At 41.2% G+C, this 23,328-nt stretch overlaps 1 protein-coding gene across 1 annotated transcript in view; it reads left to right on the top strand.

Annotated features, from left to right (window-relative positions):
- Nucleotides 1–3,774: 3,774 nt before the first annotated feature.
- Dse (dermatan sulfate epimerase) overlaps nucleotides 3,775–23,328 on the top strand; it is a 55,270-nt gene continuing 35,716 nt past the window's right edge. The window contains exon 1 of the mRNA XM_021174442.1: nucleotides 3,775–4,411. The gene's annotated coding sequence lies outside the window, so the exon portion shown is untranslated. The remainder of the gene's footprint in view (nucleotides 4,412–23,328) is intronic.

Raw genomic sequence — 23,328 nt, 5'->3', positions numbered from 1 at the left:
TGGCATAATGTTGACACCTGTGCTTGTGAGGACAAAGTAAGACACGCATGGACTTGCCTGACACCTTTAAGTATTTAGCAGAACCCTGGGGAAATGTGTAGTGGGAGAAGAACTGTACATCAAAGTACCAAGTTGGCTCAGCATGGAGTGGAAGTGATATGATTGAGGATGTAAGTGGCTGTCTCAGTTTTGTCACAATGAACACAAAGCTCAGGAAAATTTGAGTGGGTTGAATTAGCAGCCTCAGAGCAGGCTGATAGGAGAACAACAGATCAGGAGTGGCAAAGTCAGGTCCAAGTGAAAAAGGCTGGAAAAGCCACAGTATGTGTGTGTGGGGTCGGGGTCAGGGGGACAGGGAGGATTGTCTGGCTGGGACCAGATGCTTAGAAATAGAGAGGGTAAACTCATAGACATACAGGTGAGTATGGCTCCAACAGTCAAAAGTGATGCTGTCTTGCAAATGACCCAAGAATGAGGTAATACACAGATTTATTATGATAACACAATTTACAATTACAAATGGAGTAATTTTGACCTGAAGAGGAGACCTGTTCAAGAATTGAAGCAGAGGCTCTGACCCAGATTGGTCAGTGAAACCCTCAAAGCAGGTTTTAATTTACTTGAGTGAATTAAACTCAAGATAAGAGTAGAAATCATGGACCCGTAGCTCATGAGATATTTGTTAGGCATGTATTCATCTAGAGACAAGAATAAAACAAGGACAATGAAAGAATATATCTTAAATTATTTTATTCAAACACTAACAAGAAAGGAGTGCCTTTGCTTGATATAAATGGATATCAAGAGAAGAACTATTCTCTTTTCGTATCTTGTCTACAGTGAATGGATTAAACACACACACACACACACACACACACACACACACACTGACAGGAGTTAACTGCAAACAGAGAGTAATGAAGAGCTTGTAAGAATCTTACCTATTTCTCTAAGGCTTGTGGAAGCATTTACACTTCAGCAAGTAGTTTATGCTAAGGACATTTAGTTTGAGCCAGCAAAAAGGGCAGTGAATTGCAGAAAGGCTAAAGATGGACATGCATAGGTGAAATTAACAAAAATAAGTAAATAAAAGCTTGTTTCTAAACCCAAGACCAGAAACCTCACAGAAGCAGTGAAAGACGAAGACGAATACATCTGTTACCAAAGTCACATCTGGTCACTTAAAAAAAGGAAGAAACAATTTAGTAGAATTAACAAGAATTCACTAAGTAGTCACTTCCTTTTTTGTCAATGTTGCTACATCAACAGAGTGGACTTCTGATGGAGGAATTATATGATGAATTTGAAGCTGCCTGGGAGAGGACTGGATTACTTTTTGCGAATCTCTCAACTGGGAGGGTCATTTTCTAACTCTATCAGGAAGCCATGCAATGTCCCATGCTTGGTGTCTTTTGACAAGAGAAGTAAACATGCACAGATAATGTGGGTCCTCCCTGACAAAAATCCCCAGCAAGGGGCTGGAGAGATGGCTCAGCAGTTAAGAGCACTGACTGTTCTTCCAGAGGTCCTGAGTTCAATTCCCAGCAACCACATGGTGGCTCACAACCATCTAGAATGAGATCTGATGTCTTCTTCTGGTATGTCTTAAGAGAGTGACATTGTACTCACATACATAAAATAAATGAATTTTAAACCTTCTGCTCTGGGAAGGAGTGGGGCAGGGGGGGCAGGGCCCGAAAAAAAAATCCTCAGCAGGAGCATCCAAATTCAGTGTCAGCTGGAAGCAGAAGATGATTAGCTACTTACATGATGATGAAGGACACAGATCTTCCATTCAATTGGGTGGTGGAATTAACCATTATGTTAGTAATACAGAACATGCAACAAGCTTAAAGACTAAGCCAAATTTAACACAACAGAACTCAATAGAATAAGATGGAGTGTTGGACACAAATTGTAGTGAATGTAGGTTGAAGAAGGCCTCTGATAAACATTTGCTATGGAAACAACAAACAAACACCTCAAAGCTTTAGTGAATTGTAATACAGAAAATGCTCCAAGGATATACTTCTGAACAAAGCAGGTACACAGCTTTCCACTGTGACTTTTAAATGAAACTTTGGCTGCAGTTCTAGGGATTTTAAGAAGGACACTGGGCAAGGAAAAGATAACAGAGATGGATATGCACTCAGACAAACTGAAGCATTCTCCTGCAGAGTCAAGAATAGGCATGTTGGGGCTGGAGAGTATGGCCAAAAAGGCATACCACTCTTGGATAAGACCCAAGTTTGGCTCCTAGCACCGATGTTGGTTGGGCAGCTCACACCCACTCTCCATCCAATTCTAGGTGATTTAAGGTCCCCCTTCTGGTTTCTGTGGAAAGATATCCATGTACATGTAATTAAAAATACACATACATCTTTAAAAAATGGCCTATAGAGTCCAGAAAGCAGATGTGTAAATCTGTTGAGAGGTATCATATCATGGGGTTCTTTGCAAGTCAGTGTCAGCTACAGCTAGATTTCCAGAGCAGTGACATCAATCAAAGGTAAATGGGGGTTGGTGAGCACATGGCAGTGGGTACTACTACCTTTAAAAAAAGACCTTCAATCTTGTCTGCACATTATGATCAACCACCTGACTCACCAGTCTGTAGGGTTCCATTCCAAAGACTGTATTAAAACTCTTTTATGATTCTAAGATATTAGCTGGGAGAGTCCATGACTACAAGATTACTCATTGGGAAGTTCAGTAGGTAAACGTCTTGCTTTCTCTAAAGTCACTTTCTGATTTGAGAAGACAAGTGGAAATTAACTCAGAATTATATACTGCAGCTAGGCACTGATACAATTCATTCTACTAAAATAAATACCTCAACACAGTGCCTGGCATACAGTAAACTTTTAATAAAGATTAGCCATTTGTATCTTTTGTTGCATGGAGTATTATGGTAACTATATGCTATAGATGAGACACAGCCTCTGAAGGTGGCTTAGCTTCCTAAGGCCCTCAGTAAACCGAAAAGTAAGGATTTGAATACTGCTTCCCAGTACTACTCTGGTTAGAACTTTCTCACCACAGGCCTGTCCAAATATCAGGAAGTTAATGCAAATTAGTAATTTATCTGAGTTAGCATTTAAAAGCCTAACAGTAGCGTTTCTCCCCCCCCCCCTTTTTTAAAATCTGTGGTGAGGAGCCACTTTTGATTGCAAAATCTGTAACCTTTCCTAATAGTGTGGTTGCCTGGAAGCGCCCTTGGGTCTCCATAGTCTGTCAGAACTCAGAGCACTTGTTAGCAAACAGGGTTGAGTAAAACCATCCATTCTGACGAACAGGTAAGTGTCTCTCGAAAAGCTGCCTTTTCATAGAATCTAGTAGGTTAATTATCTTTAACTCTGAGGAAGGAGATACAACCCTGGACCGGTTAGAGTTTTGTACTGGATGGCTACATTTCATTGAAAGAATAAACACAAGTTGAGTGCATCTCTCTCTCTCTCTCTCTCTCTCTCTCTCTCTCTCTCTCTCTCTCTCTCTCTCACACACACACACACACACACACAGGAAATAAGATAAAGTTTCCTTTGTGAACTGCAAACTCTAAAGGATCTTCCCCCAATCCTTTATCTTTGCTGATTAAAATCAGTTCATCTTACAGGGATCCTTGGCGGTAGGATTCCCTGTATTTTGCAGCTCCATTCTAGGCGACAACTGCTTCGGATTAGGTGGATTTTCCCCTTTTTCTTTGAGAGTAAAACTGATTCAGGAAAGGGGGGAAGGGAGGGAGGCGTCGGGAGTGTAACTATTTTGGAGCCTGGAGAGGGGGCTGGCCACTAGTGTTGGTAGTGGGATTCTTTAAATTCTCGGCTTTCCTCTTCCAGCGCTTTAAAAACGAATCGGCCCCTCCTCCCCCGGCCTCCAGAAATTATCTTTCCTTTGGGTGAGATTCCAGAGTGGAACCTGAAGCTCATGGGTCAGGAGAAATCAGAGTTGTAGGACCCAAAGCGGCGGGGCGGGGCAGGGCAGGGCAGGGCAGGGTGCGTGGGGTTCTGTGGGGTCCGGTGGTGTCTCGTGGGGGTCCGGGCCGCAGCGACCGGAAGGCAGAGCCTCCGGTGGAGCCGTGATCTGGGGCGCCGGAGGAGAGCCCGTGCGGAGGTCCGGATCGGGCTGGGCGGGGGTCCCGCTCTCCCCCTCCCCATCCTCGCCTCCCGGGCTCTGCTGACGTTGCGGCTTCCTCCGCCCCAGGCAGAGCCCTGCCGCGGCCCACCCCCCTCTCTCCGCCGACGGTCTCCGCCCAGTCCGCACGGCGGCTAGAGGCTGCAGCGGCGCACCCCGGGCGCAGCGTCCTGAGCTCGGATGGCTCGGCGCGCAAGCTGAGGGCCCTGACTCCAGGGGTCCGGAGTCCCGGCCCCCCACGGGGACGCAGAGAGAGGACGCCCGGGAGGACGGAGCGGTGAGTGATGGGCTGGGTTGGGCGCTGCTCTGGGCCACGCTCGAGGAAGCTACCCTCCCGTGGCTCCTTGGGTCTACACTGGACCGGTCCCTACGGGCCAGCTAGAGCCACGTCCCCCGCTGCGCGTCGATTTCCCAGTGGACTGAGCATCTCGGGCCAGCTCTGCTGGCTCCGTGATCTCCTACCCGGGTACCCAACCCAGAATCCCGCAGGACAGCAGCACGGAGATCAGGAGCGAATGGCGGGGATTGGACGTGCTCCCGGGTTTCCAGAGGTTTGGAGATAGCACACCCTTGCGTTCCCTTCCTATGCTACACTAGTTATCTAGGGATGGTGGTGGTCGTGTGCTCCCATGCTGGTTGTGCCTGTGCGACCTCCGGACCGCCAACGCCCAGAAAGCTGCTTCTGAGTCACCCCCAGCCACAGGATTCCAGCGCCCCTGCACTCCAACACCCCAGGGTGATTGGGTAACCTCAACCCGAGGCCGCCTGGGCCAATCGGGGGCCCGGGAGGCGGGCTTGACTCGGGCTGGGGAGCACTGTAAGCGATGCCACATGGGCTCAGAATCTGTCGAGGCTGGATCTGAGCTAACTTTGTGAACTGAGAACTTTCTCATCTGTCCTTTGAGGCAACAGCCTCCGTTTAGGCCAGCTGGCATTCATATTGAAACCTAATCCTTTGCTTCCAATGCTAGAGGCCAGCCTCTTTCACCTGGAATTCTTTAGGTCAGGAACTGACACGTTGGTTTCTAGAGATTTTCTAGTAGCTTCTTGAAAACATTTGGTGTTTATTGCTGCTTAATCAACAATATCTTAAGAAAGGTAGAATCTTCTAGAAATATCTTCATATTCTTTCACATTACAGAATTTTCACTTTTACTAATTGTCTTTTCAGTTTTTACATCTTCTTAATAAATGATAGTACTAGCGAAGTTAAAAAAAAGATTCATTAGTGTCACTTCAAAATTATGTGTCTGTCTGGGAGTATATGCACAGGACTACAGACAGGTGCCTGCAGAGGTCAGAAGAACATTAGATTTGTTAGTATGGAATGTGGGTGCTGGGAAATGAACTCTGGTCCTGGATAAGAGCAGTACCAGTTCTTGACCACTAAGCCATCTCTACCCTTTATGAAACCAAAATTTTGTAGAAGATTTTGGACTATACTACTAGAGAGAACTACATGGGAAGAATAAAACAGGATCACCCTAGTATTTGTTCACACATTACTATTTTCCTTTAATCCTGTACAAATGTGGGTTTTTTTTTTTTTGTTTGTTTTGTTTTTGGTAGTAAATTCTATTCTACTGAAAAGGGAGAAAATTTTGGATTTAACATGTGTTTGCTATAGTGACACTCCTTGAGGGCTTAACCAAAAGCACGAGTGTGGGTTAGTAGGACAGGGAGCGGGTACACGAGAAACAGCCCCTGCTTTCTTGGAGTGTCTTTGGCTGTAGAAAGAGGAATACAAGACTAAGCAATATCGAGGACTTGAATGTCGGCAGAGTCCTTTAGTCATTATTAGAATATGATATCAGTCTTAGTTTCAATAATTATACAAAAACACTGGTCTACAGAGTACATTTTAATATCCAGATCAAAAAGAGACAGTGAAATCATTCAGTAAAAGAGCCTTTTTTTTTTTTTTAAGTTCCTTGACAAGGAGGGAAATTGACAGCAGGATACAATCTGCATGGTGAGGTTTTAGCCCAGAAAAAAACCATGATAAGAAGTCGATGGATTCTCCAATCAGTCACATCTTAGTGAGCAATTCTTGTGCATGTGTCTGCATTAGTACTTAGCAGTAGTTCACAAATCAGCTAAGTGGTCCATTTCAATAAGACAAGTGGTGTGTCTGGGGGCAGGATGTTGCAGTGCTGTCGTGGAGGGACCTAGGGCCATCCTTCACAGAAGTTTAGTCCTGTCTTAGTATAGAAAATTATTTCAGTCTCTGAGACAATTTTTAGACAAATACATTCTGGGATGAAGCAAAGGGTTTTTTTTTTTTCCATTTCTTTATATTATTTGTGATAGAATATTTTGCTCTTTATTTCTTCTTGCCTTGGTTCCTCCGTGTTGCATTAGAGAAACATAATTCTCAACATTATTATTCTAGCCAGTGGAGTAAAAAGGGAAATAATTTGGATACATGCATTCATTGAGAATCTTTGTTTTCAAAACAATCAAAGAAATCTGCCAAGAACTAATTACAGTCTAGTTTATTTTTTTTTCAGCCATTAGGACGTCTTAGTTCTACATATAGTAAATATTTTAACATGCATTTCCCTTCTCTTGTCCTAGGCTGTGTTGTGGCAGGCCTCTGTGATGGTGGGAACTGTGTCAGTGAATGCTTCACTGCATTCCAGAAAGGGGCTGGGAGTTTGCCATCCTAAAAGAGGGAAAGGCACCTGAGGAGTTTCTATGATCAACAAACCCTATTGAAAGAGTATCTGACACAGGACAGGACCTTTCCTATTACTATATTTAGTGCCTTGAGTTTTCCTCATATTGGAATTACATTATCTCTTCCTATCGTGATTTGTAGACTAAAACTCTCTGGAGGTCACTAAACTACTAGCAGATGTTTGAACTGGACAACCCAAATCTGTATACCTGCAGTCAGGGATGGACATGGGAATGAAGCTGGTGTCTAAACCCAGTGTACTCACAAGGGAAATTATCTTCCCATAAAATCCACATGATGAATGAGTGTCAGAGCGGGAAGTAGAGGGCAGAACCCCAGATACCTGAGACGCTGCATGCAGCTGTTTGCTAGTATCAAGAAAGAGAAATGGATGGTTCCAAAATCTTTCTCTACTTTCCCATTCTTTTTTAAAATTTTTAAATTTTATTTTGTTTTTTCAAGACAGGGTTTCTCTGTGTAGCCCTGGCTGTCCTGGAACTCACTCTAGACCAGGCTGACCTCGAACTCAGAAATCTACCTGCCTGTGTTTCCCAAGTGCTGGGATTAAAGGTGTGTGCTACCACTGCCTGCTACCTACTGTCCCATTCTAAATGGATACTGTCTTTTAAACATTAGACTTGGTTTTAGAAGAAGATATTTCTATGTGTATGATAAATAAATGTAGCCAAGGGCTGTTTCTTGATGTTTGTTGGTGTTTCAAAGCTCAATATTATGTAGAAGGGAGATTTGATTAGCTGATGGTGAAATATTTCAGAAATAGAAGCGAACCAGAAAGTATTGGGCAATGTGATACAAGTGGATCATTACTTTTACTAAAATGTCATCTACAAACTCATAAGCATTTAGTCAGGCAGACCAGATACAGGGAGACAGATCAACTTTACTTGGGGTGATTCAAGGTTTATATATTTTGGGGATGGGGGTCTATGAGGGAGAAGGGGGCATCCAGGATGGGCAAAGGTCATTGGCTAAAGGCTTAAGGTACCATTATGCCTCAGTAGCATGAGGAAGCATTTCAGATCTTAGGTGCTACTTGAATGGGTTCTTGACCAGAGAAAGGAAATTAGTCTAATCTATAGTCAAACTAAGGCTACATGATGTTCTTCAGGTAGAAGTGTGTGGGGCTTTTAAGCTCCCCAAACAAGGTCAGAGAAGGAGAAATAGGCAGTCTGTGATATACCTAAAGATACTCTGCCATTCTGCATCAAGTCTAGAAGGCTATCTGGACAATGAACAATGGTAGATAGACTTGGACCTTAATTCACATGGCAACATAGTACTCTTCCATTTTGTTCAAAGCATCCTATCTCATACTAGTCTAGAGGAGATGGACAGTGAGGTGGGTTCATGTCTTGTCTTTATTTTAGTAGAGTGGAAATGCTGAAGGTAAGGGACACAATCAATTTATAGGCAGTCTGTGATATACCTTAAATTGAATGAGACAAACATAAATTGCACTCATAATGCTACTGTGTTCTCTGTAACTCCACATTCAAATTACTAAAGGCTCACATTTCATTTTTCTGTAGATCTGCTTTATTATATTTTGTAGTTACTGTCCATGAACTGTCAGAATGCTCATGTTTCTTAGACTTCTGCACTATTTACAGATTCCCTTTTGTTCTCAACCCCTTCTCTCCCAGCCCCTCACTCCATCTCTGCTTGGTCTCATTGCAAGGCCTTTTCTGATGCCTGCAGAGCCCCAGCTGCTTGCTCAGTTCTTGTGAACTAGCTTTGGGCTTTAACCAGCCTTGATGCAATATCAATAGTGTTGCTAACTGCCTTATACATCAGGCTGCAGCCTGTTGAGGGCTGGACTCCTGGATTCTTTTTCTGATGCCCATAGAAGTGTAAACCTGCCAGAGGAGACTGATTCTCATTTCCTGTTAGGGTCAGAGAAGAAAGAGGATGGTTTTAGTTTGGAAAGAGAAGAAAAGATGGTAAAGCCATCTGTTTATTTCTTAAATGGAGTCATTTGTAAAGTTCTTAACTCAAGAATAACACTAAATTTTAATGTGTGTTAAGATTATCCTGGGGTTTCCTTCTGTGTGTTTCAGTTTACTTGGGATTATCTAGAAACATGATCTTAGTATGAATGTTAAACTGTTTTTAAAAGAGCAGAATTTCCATGGTCAGTAACATTTAATTCTGATGTGAAGCACGACTTGCTTTGGCATTTTATAATTGAGAATATTTGAAAGTCAAGTTATTATTAGGTGAGTGAAAATCTTGCTATAAAAATGTGACCAAAATATGTGTTACCAGCTGTTCTATGGGTGCTGGGAAATCTGAACTCATATCCTAATGTTTATGTGGACATTTTACTGACTGAGCTCTCTTCCCAGCCCCTCGTTAGTTTTAATTACACATATGACATATCAGCTGTGGGAGATCTGCATCTATCGATTTTGTCCCATACAGGGTCAAAAAGAGTTTGTCACTGAATGTCTATGTCTGCATGCCAAAACAAAACCTTTTGGAGCTTATTTGTAGAATTACTAGTGACTGCCCTTTTCAGTCATCGTGGAATATACTCAATAGATTAAAATACTCAGTATTTTACTTAACTAGCAGTCACATTATTTTAGCAAAAATTGAAAACTTGTGGCATGGTGTGGATGCTGATGCAGGAGGATTATTTTGAGTTCCAGGCCAGGGTGTATAGAAATCACAAAGTCAGCCAGGACTACATAGCACAACCACTTTCAGAAGTCAAAACTAAATATAAAAGATAGAAGACTTTAAAAAAAAGTTGAGCCAGGCAGTGTTGGCACATGCCTTTAATCCCAGCACATGGTAGGCAGAGGCAGGTTGATCTCTATTAAGTTCAAGGCCAGCCTGGTCTACAGAGCATCTTCCAAGACAGCCAAGGCGACATAGAGAAACCATGTTGAAAACTAAACAAACACAAATTGAATGTGCCCGGGTTAATTTAAACATCTATCATTTGAATCTTTCTGCTTAAGATATTTTCAAGTCAGACATACATGCCATAGGGTTGGAAAGTTACATTTGTTGATCAAATCAGGTGCTTACATTTTTTTTTTCATGTGCAAGAACAATAGTAGCAAAAGCTACTAAGTAGTAGACATGTAGTAGACATATAGCACATATGGAAGATACTCTCTAGAAAAGTGGAACTAGCATTTTATAAACCCAAAAAAAACTTGTGAAGAAAGTGTTCTCACCATTTGCATGGCTATAATATTTCCCTGATGAAGCAGCAGGTGATGCCCTGTTGCTGTCAGATGACTGCTACAAGACAAGAGTGTTTGCTGACAACACCTGTGTTCTGGTTGTATAAATCTTGTGGAAATCTTGTGCAATTTTTAGATTATGTTTTTAATACAATATAAATTGGTCCTTTGTGGAATAACTGAGTAGAAGCTATTTACATAGTTATCTTCTAGAGTGGAATATGCAAAGGGATACTGCATTTCTAAAGCTACTTATATCCAGAGCTTGCCAGTGACAAGAAAGAAGCCCAAGAATGTAAGTAACTGATGTAGGTCAAAAATATTCTGTACCAAGGTTCAGTCCAATACACATAACCTGAGTGAAACCAGGAGCCTGTGTAGGTGCTGGCCCTCCTCGCAGTGCTGACTGTAAATTGTTGTTGAAGCTCTGGTGTTTTTATTGTTTGAATGTATCTGTCCAGCAGCAGATTTCTAGAATTCCACAAATTCTTGGAAGACCCTTTCTTCTAGCAGTTTAATGACATCATTCCAGGAATTGTAAATCAGGCTCCTTTCTCCAGCCTCAGGGACAATGAGGCAGGGGCCAGCTGGCTTTTGGAACTACTTGCTGTGGTTCTATTCCTTCCAAGGGATGGGATAAATTAGGCGGGGAAGAAAAAGTAGGAAAACCGAACAGCTATTTTTTTTTTAAATTTTCACCTAGGAAAGAGAAGGGGAAACAGACATGAGGCTATCTAAAGTGGTTTCTGCTGACCACAGCAAGGGTTTCCTGATGTTTTTATCCCTTAGTATGGTTTCTGTAGGGTTTTGAGTTCTTTGGGAAGGTTTACATCCTGAAAAAATATGAAATGTGGTCATCTGGGTGTGACTTCTGTTCATCTGAAAACATGAAAACTCAAGAAAATAAGAATGATTTATTTAGATGAATATAAAAAATAGTCAGTTTTATTATTTTAAATGAAAGTTGCTGTTACAGATTTTTCCTTAGCATTTTTACTAGATCTAGTGGTAATTGGCCAGTTAAAGTAATCCTGATTATATAAAGTTTTTAGAACTTCCCTTCAGGCAGACACTGTATGCTTTACTTTTTTTCTTCAAGGAGGCCATTTTTTTCTTCATATTTAAAAGACTTAAAGTAACATTTTATTAACAAACACTGACTTGGTAGGCACATAGTTACTGCCATAGTCACATTGTCTAACTTATCCATTGTTACCATATTATACCCAGCTCTTTTATCACATTTCCTGTATTCTTCCCCCACTCCATCCCAGTTGTTTTTTAAAACTCTTGGCCCCAAGCTCACCTTTCCATTAAACTTTCATGTGCGCCTTATACTTTTTCCTACTCCATTTCTATGTGGGGTTTTTGTTTTGTTTCGTCTTTGATGTTTGTTGTGTTTTAATGGTAAGATCTCATGTAGCCCAAGATGGCTTAGGACTTGCAGTGTAGTAGAGAATGACCTTGAACTTCTGACCCTTTACCGAAGCTCTCAAGTGCTAGGGTTATAGGCACGTGCCACCATGCTAGGTTTATCTGCCCCATTTCTGTGGTAGAGTCAGATTGGCAGCAGTGAGGGAAGGGTTCTCAGTGGCTTTATAGACATGCGTTCACCATTCTTGTGGTCACAATAGGGTGGTTGCCAGTGCCAGAAAGAGCCTCTGGAAATAGGAAGGTCCTTTTATGGCCAGAAGATGGTTCTAGATCTCCCAGAACTGAAGTTATAGATGGTGGTGAGTGCCATGTGGTCCTGGGAATTGATGCTAGGGCCTCTGGAAAAGTACCCTAAGTGCTTAATCTCTAAGCCATCTCTGCAGCCGCCATAGAAACATTCTTATAGGAATGCTGATGGATAAATACAAACAAAAATCCAGTAATACTAGTGTTAAGAAACCTTGTGAACTTTGTTTCATGTTGTTTAAAAAGATAATTTCAAAAATACTGATTCCATGGCTACCAGGTGGTACTTTAGTTAAAATGTAATTATATGGAAAGTGCTGAGTTTTGTGCAATTTTTTTTTCCTACAAGAAATGGAAAATATGCAGTCAACTGAGATGAGCCAGTTTGGGGGATGCTATGAGCTAAAGAAGATCAGTGTCTTGGACAGTTACCATAAGTACTTCCACTTAGTGTTAGGGCCTGTGCTTGCCACAGTTTCCCTTTTCAAAGAACACTGGTTCTTGGAGTCATCAAAGTCGACTTCCAGTTATCTTAGTTCAGAGTGCCTTCTTTTGGTCTCTCTTCTTTTATTTCTTTTTATCTTTCACTGATTACCCTACGTTTTCCAGCACTTACAGCTTGTTCTCAGGAGACCCCAGAACCATGAAGGACTGACCCATTGATTTTATTCAACTGCCCACTTATTCGTTCTTATACTCTCGTTTGAAATTTCAAGATCTGCCTCTCCCACCTAAGAAAATTATTACTGGGGGCTGCAATCCATGTGTTATATTTATATCCTAAGGCTTTTCATCATGGAAGCTTGTGGATTTAATGTGATCTGCATAGAATTATTCTATAGGCTTTAATGAAAAGTAGCTGAGTGAGAGACATAAAAGTAAAATTTCACTTCAACATGTGAAGTCTGACATTATTGGGCCTCTTCCAATCTCTCTTTGTTGGGGAAAGTGTGTAGGGCAGTATTTAAGTTACTGAATTGCCCTGGACTGAATGTGCCTGGAGTGCAGCTGGACCAGCAGCACTAGAAGGAGGTTATAACATAGATCCTTCTTTGTGCATCTTCAATTCTTTTTTTCCCCTAATTGGTGAAGCCACACAGCGTTGGTTCAGTGACTGCAAGTTTTAGAAGTAGTGGATCTGTGTTATTTGGGAAAAAACACTTTGATGTCTAACTTTGTCAGTGCCCTTTTGAACTTGGAGAATTACATGAAGGCACACTAGACTTGCATGATAGGAACATTGGAAGGTCTTAGTGTCTGGCAAGTGTTTACCAGGCACTTTTGTTTTTGAGAAGATGTCTGGGTGGCAGGAACAGAGAGGAAGCATGCAAAACAGATATAATGTGGACTTTGGCCTTGAGGAATTTAAAATATGCTTGACAGATAATGACTCCAAAGCTTAATGAGATCAGCTAAATTCCGAACTGAACAACACCATGACTACAGGAAGGAAGGGACTTGAGAAGATGACAGGCAAGACAGATAGCAGCTGGGAAAGGATCAGGAAGTGGGCCCACAAGGACTTTGTGCAATAAAGGGAGTGGGTAGACCAGCATTGCAAGTGCATAAGCTAAGGAGCAAAGGGTTAGGATCAGGATGGAGCAGAAATGGAATGGCTGAGTTACTACTTATTATCTCTCTGCATGCCATGTCCTCTTTACCCCTCCCTTCATAATGCTTTTCATTGTTTCGTGTGTGTGTGTGTGTGTGTGTGTGTGTGTGTGTGTACGTACATACATACATGCATGCTCCATAGCTTGCATATGGAGGCTGGAGTATAGCTTCACATGTGGGTCCTTCCCTCATACTTTTCTTTGCTGTTTGCTACTGTAGATGCTTGGGATTCTCCTGTCTCAAGTTCCCATCTTGCCATAGGAATGCTAGCAGTGTAGATGCATGCTACATGCCTGGCTGTTTATGTGACACAAACTCAGGTCCTCAAATTTGTGCAGTGAGGCCTTTGAGCCATTTTTCCTTTTTTTTTTTTTTTTAAGCTTTGCCACACATACTTTCGAAAGACTTGTGCTTGACACTATAGGAGAGAGAGATGACTAAACCCCTGACTCTCACCAGCCTATCCCACAGGAGGTGAGATTTACCTCACCTTCCACTGGGATCCACAGAGGACAAGGTGAGAAGGAGAGATAGTTACAGACAATACAATACTCAGTATGTCCAAAATTAGTCATAAATGTTTACTAGAGACAGTTAAATCTGTGTGCATTCTTACCTAACGCCTTTTAAAGCTCACTTCAGAAACCACTTCCTTGGAGTCCTTCCTTCCTTAGCAGAGTGCTAGTCTGTCTCCTGCTTGCCCGGACCTGTCCCATTCTCTACACAGCCATAGCCAGCCATGCTGCAGAGCTCCTTGGGGTTTAGATATGCTCCCCGTTTCCTGAAAGGATCTTGTGCCTTTCTTTTTAGTGTAGCATGCTCAGTGACATCTTTGTATTTGAGGCTGATGAGGTTTCTATTGAAAAGTCTGGACTGGGAACATCTCAGCCCTGTGGCATGGACCTGTCTATCACTGCCTTATAGACAGGTAACTGAGTTGGAATGTCTGTGGGAACACTTGTTTTTGTCCTGGACACCCAGGTCATTCATCCACCCTCTTCTTCTACATTCCTTTGTGGCCTTAGAACTTGTTTCCTGATTATAGAAACATGGCTATAAATAATCACAATAACTTTCTTAGCACAAACTAAGGGCAAAGTAATGGAAATGGTATAGAGGATGAATTCTCTAGATAGAAAAGGTAGCCTTTCTTGAAATTAAGCTTTAAAAATAGTAACACTAATAATGCCTCTATACCAAACCATTAAATCGTGGTAATTATCACTGGATATAGGGCTAAAGGGATTGACTTTAAATTTCAAAATAGAATAATGTAAATAAGAACAATTATGCCAAAATCATTCAGCAGAGAGTGCATTGAAAGACAATGGGGTATATTAAACCTATGTAATGGGCCAGGTGTCTCAGTGGTTTTTAGAGACCCAAGGAGACTCATGAAAACCATGTTTAGGATGTTGGGAGACAAGGTGCATTATGGAAGTGAACTTGATCATAGGCACACCAGGCTCATTACTGAAGGTGTGGAAATCCATGAAGGTAAGTCAGCCACAGAAAGCCTGGGGTGGACTAAATGGGATGATTGGGAAGATTGTGAATGACTGGAGCTCTAGGAAACTCTAGTGATCGATCACCTTGAGTAGTCCTGGAAATTCCAGCATTGTGGTTTGTTTTACACGCAAATGGTTTGTTGTGATAATCAAAGATTTTCTTATTGCTCCTTTCTCTAGAGTTCTATTTAAATAGTTGTGGAGTTATAGAAATAGCTACATCTGAGTATTTAAAGGCTTATTTGATACAGCAGTTAAATTTATCCATTTAGTAAATCTCTTTCCTAAATGTTAAGCACTCTCTCACCCAGTTCCAGCCATGCTGGCCTCCTTACTGACTCTAATGTATTTCTCCCATCACAACCATAATACTTTAATAACCTGTGAAGATGCCCTGGGAGGTCTTCAAACAGTGCAGTGCTTATTCTGCATAGCTACTGACCAGGATCACTCTAAGTCTTACGTGAGAGGGAAGAATTAAGCCTAAGTGACTTTTTAAAGCTATTGGATATAAAGCATGGTACGGGTTGAGTTATCACAGCAGTGGTGGAAGTGGGTGGACTTGAAGAAAACCAACAGAATTTGCTGACAGTTTAGTTACAAAAAAGAAGGTATGAAATGAGAGAAAGGGACTTTGGCCTGAATTCCCAGCAGGATTGGTTGGAATCGCAGCTAGAGGTGGGTGAGGCAGGGCATGCCTGAGAAGTTAGTATGTTGTCTTTGGGTTAATTGTGTGGATATGTACCTTTGTTTCACAGATCTAGTCTATGGAATTTGAAGTTTGATTAGGATGATTCACAGGAGGGTGTGTGCAAAGAGCCTAGGGATTTTTGAGATCCATAGAACTGAAATCTGGGAAACAGAACTGAAAATGAAGATCAAGTACATGTAAAAAATATTCAAGAATAGCGAAAGGCAGCAGAAGAGGCAAATTTATTATTGACAACTATTGTTGACTATTTGAGGGCTGAAAAAGAAATGGAGGCTTGGCTGGGATGGCTTAGACGATAAAGGTGCATTGGGGACCCACGTGCTGGAAGGAGAGAACCAACTCCCTTAGGTTATCCTCTGGCTTCCACATTCACACTGTAGTATGTGCTGCTCCCAGGATAAATAAATAAATAAATAATAATTAATAAACTTTACAGACTTTCTAGTAACAAAAGTATCACACATGGAATATCATGCATCATAAAGCTACTCATGGGCTGGTGAGATGGCTCAGTGGGTAAGAGCACCCGACTGCTCTTCTGAAGGTCCGGAGTTCAAATCCCAGCAACCACATGGTGGCTCACAACCATCCGTAATGAGATCTGACTCCCTCTTCTGGAGTGTCTGAAGACAGCTACAGTGTACTTACATATAATAAATAAATAAATCTTTAAAAAAAAAAGCTACTCATAACTTTATTCTACCAAAGACATCAAAAAGAACATGATGTGAATTTGGAGGTCTCTATAGCACCATTCAACTCAGTGACTCATTAGAAAAAAAGTGAAAATTTTTTATAATCGTAGTATTGTTTAATGTATAGGTAGAGGTAATTGAGCAGAGGGAAAAGGCATCCAAAGCAAATTCCCTGAGAAGCCAGGGACAAGCTTCCAGGTGTTCCCCCCACAGCTGTAGGACAGCGTTCCGTGCTGCTGGCTGCAGAGGGGTCGAGTCAGCTGTGCATGCAACACCTGTATGCTGAACTCAGCTACTCAGACTTCATCCCTTACCCCATCCACCCGGGCAGCACAGATATCAGATCAAACTAGTATCATCTGACCACTAAACTTATACAAAAATAAACCTTATCGGAGAGAGTAATCAGGGATCACAGAGCTGCCTCCCATGGGCTGCTCACAGGTCAGGCCTGAAGTCTGGCTTCCTTCCAGATTGTATGAGGTTTGAGCAGTTAGGGCCTGGGGATTTAACTCTTTCCTGAACAGCCTAATAGGCCTTTTTTTTTTTTTTTTTTTAGTTAGAGGATAAATTGGCAGATCCCAGAAGACATACAGACATACATACCCCAATTTCAAGACATATGTAGCAAAATTCATAAGTGAGTGAACCAGAGCTTATGTAATGTTAAATTTGTTTCACAACATTTACTAGGAAAATCTGTTATGACTCATCCATAGAATTTTGGAAATTCTGCTCTAGAAGAAGAGAGAACTAACTTGTAAAATATGTGTGGCATTGGCTGGCTTCGGGGAAGGGGTCAAGCGACCGGAATCTACTCTGGAAGTTGATGGTTAGTCCTAGAAAAGAATCTGTCTTGCCAAAGCAGAACAAAGTTGGATGTAAGACTTAATGTAGAAGGCCCAGGAACGAAATGAATGGAGAGTGCTTTCTGAGAGCTAGACTGAAAAAGTGAGGTAGAGTTTGTTTTGAATGGAAGATAAGCTTAGTTTTACTTAATGTATGTTCTCATTGACAGGAAGTGGAAAATGTATATCCATTAAATGTCACATCTCTAGAGAACCTGTTTCACACACACACACACACACACACACACACACACACACACACATGCACGGACGTGCACACACACACTTTTTCTGAGACAGGTTCTCTGTCTATAGCCCTTGCTGGCATTATGTAGACCAGGCTGCCTCGAACTCACAGAGATCCTTCTGCCTCTATTTGTGACTGGGACTGCCGTTTCCTTGTTTGGGGTCATGTTCTGTGTAGGCACATATACTTATTTCATCAATCTTTTTCTATATTCCCCTTTTTCCTTGGATATATTTAATTAATATGTAGCCCCAATGTTGTCAAGGTGCAGCTGACCAGGAAGAACTAACTGACTTCCCGTCAAATATTTTATATTTGTCACAATATTTGGTTTTTAGATCTTTAAAGAAATTGATGATTTTTAATAAACAGTGCACTGAACCTATTTTGGGAAATAAGTTCTCAGAGTTTCGTGAGTACTCACTTCCTCCTGGGGTCCTGGTGCACTTCCTCCAGTTCAGCTGACTGGGATATTCTCCTGGAGAATGATAATAGTGGCTGCCAGGATTCACTGAGCACTTTCTGAATCCTGCACATCCTTTTCTGGTTGTTGTTGTTGTTTTCTCCCAGACCATGTTTCTCTGTATATTCCTGGCTGTCTTGAACTCCCTTTTTAGATCAGGCTGGCCTCTAACTCAACTGGGAACTGCCTCCCTCTCTAGCCCAAGTGCTGGGATTAAAGGTGTGTCCCACTGCCATGGCCAGCTTCTCCGTATCCTTTTCCTGTTTCAAATATATTAGCCAATTAAAGCTACGCAGAAATCTCATGAGTAAGAAGCTGTTATTTTAAACAGGAGCATAGCAAAGGGTGTGGTGAAGTTAGGATTTAAACCCAGAAGCCAGTTTGGGCCCCTAGCCACTCTCGTGTTCTGAGATAGCTTAGAACATGCTTATGTTAAAACACTACCATAGAATAGACGTTTTACAGATATTAATTTATTTAATTTGCCAATCAGTTTAGGATCAAGATAGCATTTTTAGTGCATATTAAGTAGAGTAGGTCTAGATGGTTTTTCTGAAACAAACCATGTTGGCCTTATGAGGCTTCTCGCAGCCTCTTCTGACCTCGACAACCTGTGGGAGGGAGGATGTTTTTACTGAGGCTTAATTAAACTAGGATTTGAAACCATAAAATTAAAATTTAACCCCTGGCTTCACGAGTGTCTTTTCTTCCTTTATTTTCGTTCCATAGTGTACGTGGATGAAGTTATGGCCTACAAATCCAGAGCTGGCTGGCCTGTTGAACTCTTCTATAAAATCTTTGGTTGCTGTTTGCAGCACTTTGAAAAATTAGATTGTAATTTTTCTTCTCTGGCTAGGAAAAATGGATTAAATAAGTTGCTTTGGATTAAGGGAGAATGCCTAATTTGTCTTGTCTGCCGGGCAGTAATGAAAGTACTGCAGATAACAATCCCCTAGAAATGCTGATTTCTTTGCTTTTTTGTTCTATAGTTCTTTTGGGCAAGGGTGTATTAATTAGTTTCCTAATTGCTGTGACAAAGAGCCCCACAAAGACTTTTTAAGGACAGAAGGGTTTATTTGTGCTAGTGGTCTGAAGGTAGTCAATGTATTTTGAGAGGGAAGACATGGTGGCCATAGATCGGCTCTGGGTTCCATGCTGGGAGTGAGCCAGTTCATCACACTGTGCATACTTTTGGGGAGCAGAGGGCAATGGATCGTGGTGTTCAACTCTCTTTCTTCTTTTTCCACTTTTATTCAGTGTAGGACCCATGGAAGATGCTATGGACATCTTTAAACCTTTTTGAAACACTTTGTAAATACACCCAGGAGTGCTTTTCTATGGTTATTCAAAATTTAGGCAAGAGAGAAGATTAACTCTTAAATAGGTAGACTTTTCTTGTTCACTAGTGCGCTCAGTGTCTAGCATATAGTTCTGAATTTAGTAGCTGCTTGATATATAGCAGAATGAACTGATTTCTGTTCCCATCATGAAAAGGGAGTTGATATTTCAGTTCTGGGAAACAGTGTGTTGAAATATATAATATCCATCAACTGTTACTTTTTAAAGATTCAGCATATAAGCATACATTTTAGGATAACATTTTAAATTAACTTTGTATGTAATAATATAACTAAAATTATAAAAATACTTTTGGATCCTCTGTTGCAAAATCACTAAGAAAGTCAGTTAAAATTATAAAATACACCAGCCAGAAGATCATGTTAGATGCTAAATAAACTAGAATTTACTCTGGTCTTTCTTTCTTTCTTTCTTTCTTTCTTTCTTTCTTTCTTTCTTTCTTTCTTTCTTTAAGACAGGGTTTCTCTGTGTAGCCCTGGCTGTCCTGGAACTCACTCTGTAGAGCAGGCTGGCCTCGAACTCAGAGATCCGCCTGCCTCTGCCTCCCAAGTGCTGGGGTTAAAAGGTGTGCACCACCACTGCCGGGCTACTCTTGACTTTCTTGACTTGCCTCAAAATTGTATGGTCCTTACAATTTCACTTTCATCCTTTTTCTAAGTAAAATTCTGCCCCAGCAGTGTCGTGACTGGCTGTGTTCTCCTTCCTTGGCCTTGATCTCTTTGCCATTACAAAATGATACAGATTTTGTTTGCTTTCCACCTTACAAGTGGTAACCACTCTGTCAAAGACTGAGTCTTTAATTTTATATGTATGTGTGAAAGAGCATGAATATGAGTGTGCTCATCTGCGTGTGCAAGCACACAGCACCAGGAGTACTGCAGATTCAAACTTACTTCATGTGTGCAGAGCAGAACAGAACAAAACACTTTTACTCACTGAATTATCTTCCCAGCACCCACATCTGGATCTTAATGGTTCTTAGCTTTACAGCCATATATACCAATCTGCCTTCAGCAATTACATGTTATATACAGATTCGTGGCTATAGAATCACCTATTCATTTGGTCTCTGGGCAAATGGGTGCAGGAACTTTCCAATTTACATTTGAAAAATCTGTAAACATAATTTAGAAGAATTCCTAGTCTCACATAACTAAGTTGATAGAAATGAACTTCAAGTTATATTATGAAACCGTGTGGTGCCTCCATGAGAACCAATCAGGAGACAGGGATAGGAATGATTTTGATTGCAAAAGGCTGCTCTTAAAACAGTGTCACACACCATTATTATCTTCTGTGTGGTTTTGCTGTGTGGGCACAGGGTTGTAATTACTCCTTCAGTAACATGTGTCAATTCTAGAGGGTTCCACATGTTGTCATTTCATATTGTGGATTTTTGTGTGAGAATGGCTTTTGGGGGACGGTATATTTTATTTTACTCGTAGATAAGGAATAGTGTGCTCAGTGAAAGGAGCTTTCAGTTTGACCAAGAGCTTGCAGGTTTGAAGTTGTACTCTCTGACTTCACACACTGGGGAGTATAATTGCCAGGATGATTATATAGTATCCAAACCATGTTTTCTTAGGACTTGACATAGTTAGCAGTAAGGGTAGATTTATTTCACTACAAAAATTTACTGGAAATTTAAGGTTTTATTTGATGTTGAGGATTTGTTTTTTCAGAAATTATTTGAATCATTCATTTACTAAAACTGAAGCTAAAAAAAAAGAGACAGAGAAAGAGATCTCTAAAAGTACATATGTGCATTTCTTTAGTTAAAATCAGTGTAAAGGTATACACAAGAATACACAGGAGATGACAATAAGATATCCCCCAAGAATGTGGAAAGAGGTTTCTTCAAGGGTCATGACCAAAATGGAAGGCAGGAGAATGGGCTTCCTGCTTGGCATGTGTTAGGGCCCCTCAATGTTGGCATAGCTTCTTATTCAAGAAGCATCAAGAGAGGGAACTTGGAATAGATATAAAGTGAGTGAACACTAAACTCCTCAGTGTTCATAGTTTCTAGGGATGAGGCTGTAACAGACAAGCCCTTCTGCCAGTGGTCTGGCCAACTTCTGCCTCCTGTAGAAATGGACAGACCAGGGTGGGATGCTGTGAACTGTTCCAGTCATGAACTAGTTCCTCGGCCCACCCATTTGTTTGGGCAAACCAGAGCAGAGCAGCTGCCTTGGACAGAGCGTGCTGTGAGGGAGTGTACATTACTCATTTCAATTTTAAAAACTATCCACAACGATCAGGAAAGTGTCTGTGAGAGATGCTAGGGGTGTAGCCTCCTTCCAGGTACATTAAAGACAGAGATCTTGACTGCTCAAGGTAGCCCAAATCCCAGGCCTTCTTGCTGTTTTTGTTCTGTTTAGTTCTTTAATTGCCTGGAGGGTTATCTTGTCATTTCATGTCCAGTCCATTTTCTTTGACGCAAGAAACATTTCCCAATCTGCCATATAGAGTCTTGAAAGTCAGTATATTCATTTACTTAAATACATATGTGGGGCTTAATAAGACATTAGGTAATATCTCATTTCCCAAAACTGTGACTTAGGATTCCATCCTTCACCGAGTGTTGTCATTGGCTGTTGTCGGTGAGAGCAAATGTCACCACAGTATTCATATACTCCTTCCATAATAAAACTGTATTACTAGAAAATAATTGCCAGTCATACTGTATTTCCCAGCTACTGTTCTATTACTGAATCTGTCTTTTGAAAGAATTAAAAAAACATTTACCTCATATACACCAAGATTTACTTGTCTTGGGAAGTAAGCTAACCCTGGTTATATTATGTTATTATATTATTACATTATGTTATTCTTTTCTGGGAGGCAAAAGTGTTTGAAACATTTCAAGAGTCAAATGCTTTTCTTCCCCATGAGACCTGTGCCAACCATAAATGATTCCTGTTGAACTCTGGAACATTGGGCACCATTTTAGGTAAGTGTCGAGCAAGCCTGATGACTTTGCCCATGCCAGTTAACAACTATGATTCTCAGTTTTTGCCAGTGAATTATGGAGATGCAGTTTCTCTGTTCTCTGATGAGATATTAATATAGTCTTAAGTGAGTGAAACTTTTCTCTTAGTAAAAATAAATACTTACTGAGCTGTCCCAGGCAAGGTATCTAGGCTAAGTATATCTCTTGCACTTAATCACCCCATGAAATGGGGACCATCTTGCAAAGAAGAAAATGGAGGGTTTGAGAGTGAGAGTCTTGAAAGCAGCAGAGAGCACAGCTGGCGTTTGCACCCGTGTCTACATGAGTCCATGCTCCACACAGTTAATCATCACGTTGTGTTCCTAAGGTTTGGCACTTAGGAGTGTTTCTAATCCATCTTCATTTGGGACACGTTTTACTTTCTTTGGAGCCATTGTTTCCGATCTGTCTGCTATGCTGTGCATTCCCGAAAGCATGAGGAGTTAAAAGGCTTTTGTGGTTTCGTGTGCTTCATTCTATACATAGACCCAGGTTGTGCACTGGCTTAGTGCTCCTCTTCAAGACTTTTCTGTGCTTTATGTAAAGCTAGCAAAAGTGAAACTTCCAATTTTGAATGCTTTTGAAAAATCTGTTTGGTTAAAGAAATAAAACACAAACCTTCGTTTAGGATTTGAGTTCTAGTTCTGTTTCTGAAATGTATTCAGTTTCCATGTAAACAATACTTCTTTGCCACATTGTTATTTTAATGTTAAAGACTAGATATGTGAAAAGCACTTAGACCCCAGAGCCACAGTTTCTGTATTAGCGGTCCTAACAGCTGTAGTGAATTATTGGAACCAGAATTAAGCAGAATGATTTTGGGCTGTGTGGCATTGTGAAGATCTACTTAAGATAATTATAACTGGCTTGGCTGGAGACTAAAGCTGAACTTGGGTTGCAGCTGGTGGCTGGCCTCACAGCGCTATCTGAACTATCTTGCAGCAACAGTGATTAAGTTACTGCACTGTATCTGCCAATGAAGTAAAATGGTGGAAATGTTTTAGGGCTATGTGGTGTGATAATAAAGGAATGCAAAAGAAAGCTAAATCCAGCAAGTTAGTATGCTTCACGGAGAAGAGGAACAAAAATCAGCAAAAACAAGGCTCATAGGGTTCTTCAGAAACACCCTGGCCATTGAATTCTTGGTAAGCTGTGTACTAAAAGAGTGAGTTGCTAGTCAG

The sequence above is a fragment of the Mus caroli genome, chromosome 10, assembly GCF_900094665.2.
Source record: "Mus caroli chromosome 10, CAROLI_EIJ_v1.1, whole genome shotgun sequence".
NCBI classification, from domain to species: Eukaryota; Metazoa; Chordata; class Mammalia; order Rodentia; family Muridae; genus Mus; species Mus caroli.
The sequence above is the reverse complement of the archived record's forward strand: the minus strand, read 5'-3'. Positions and strand labels throughout refer to the sequence as shown.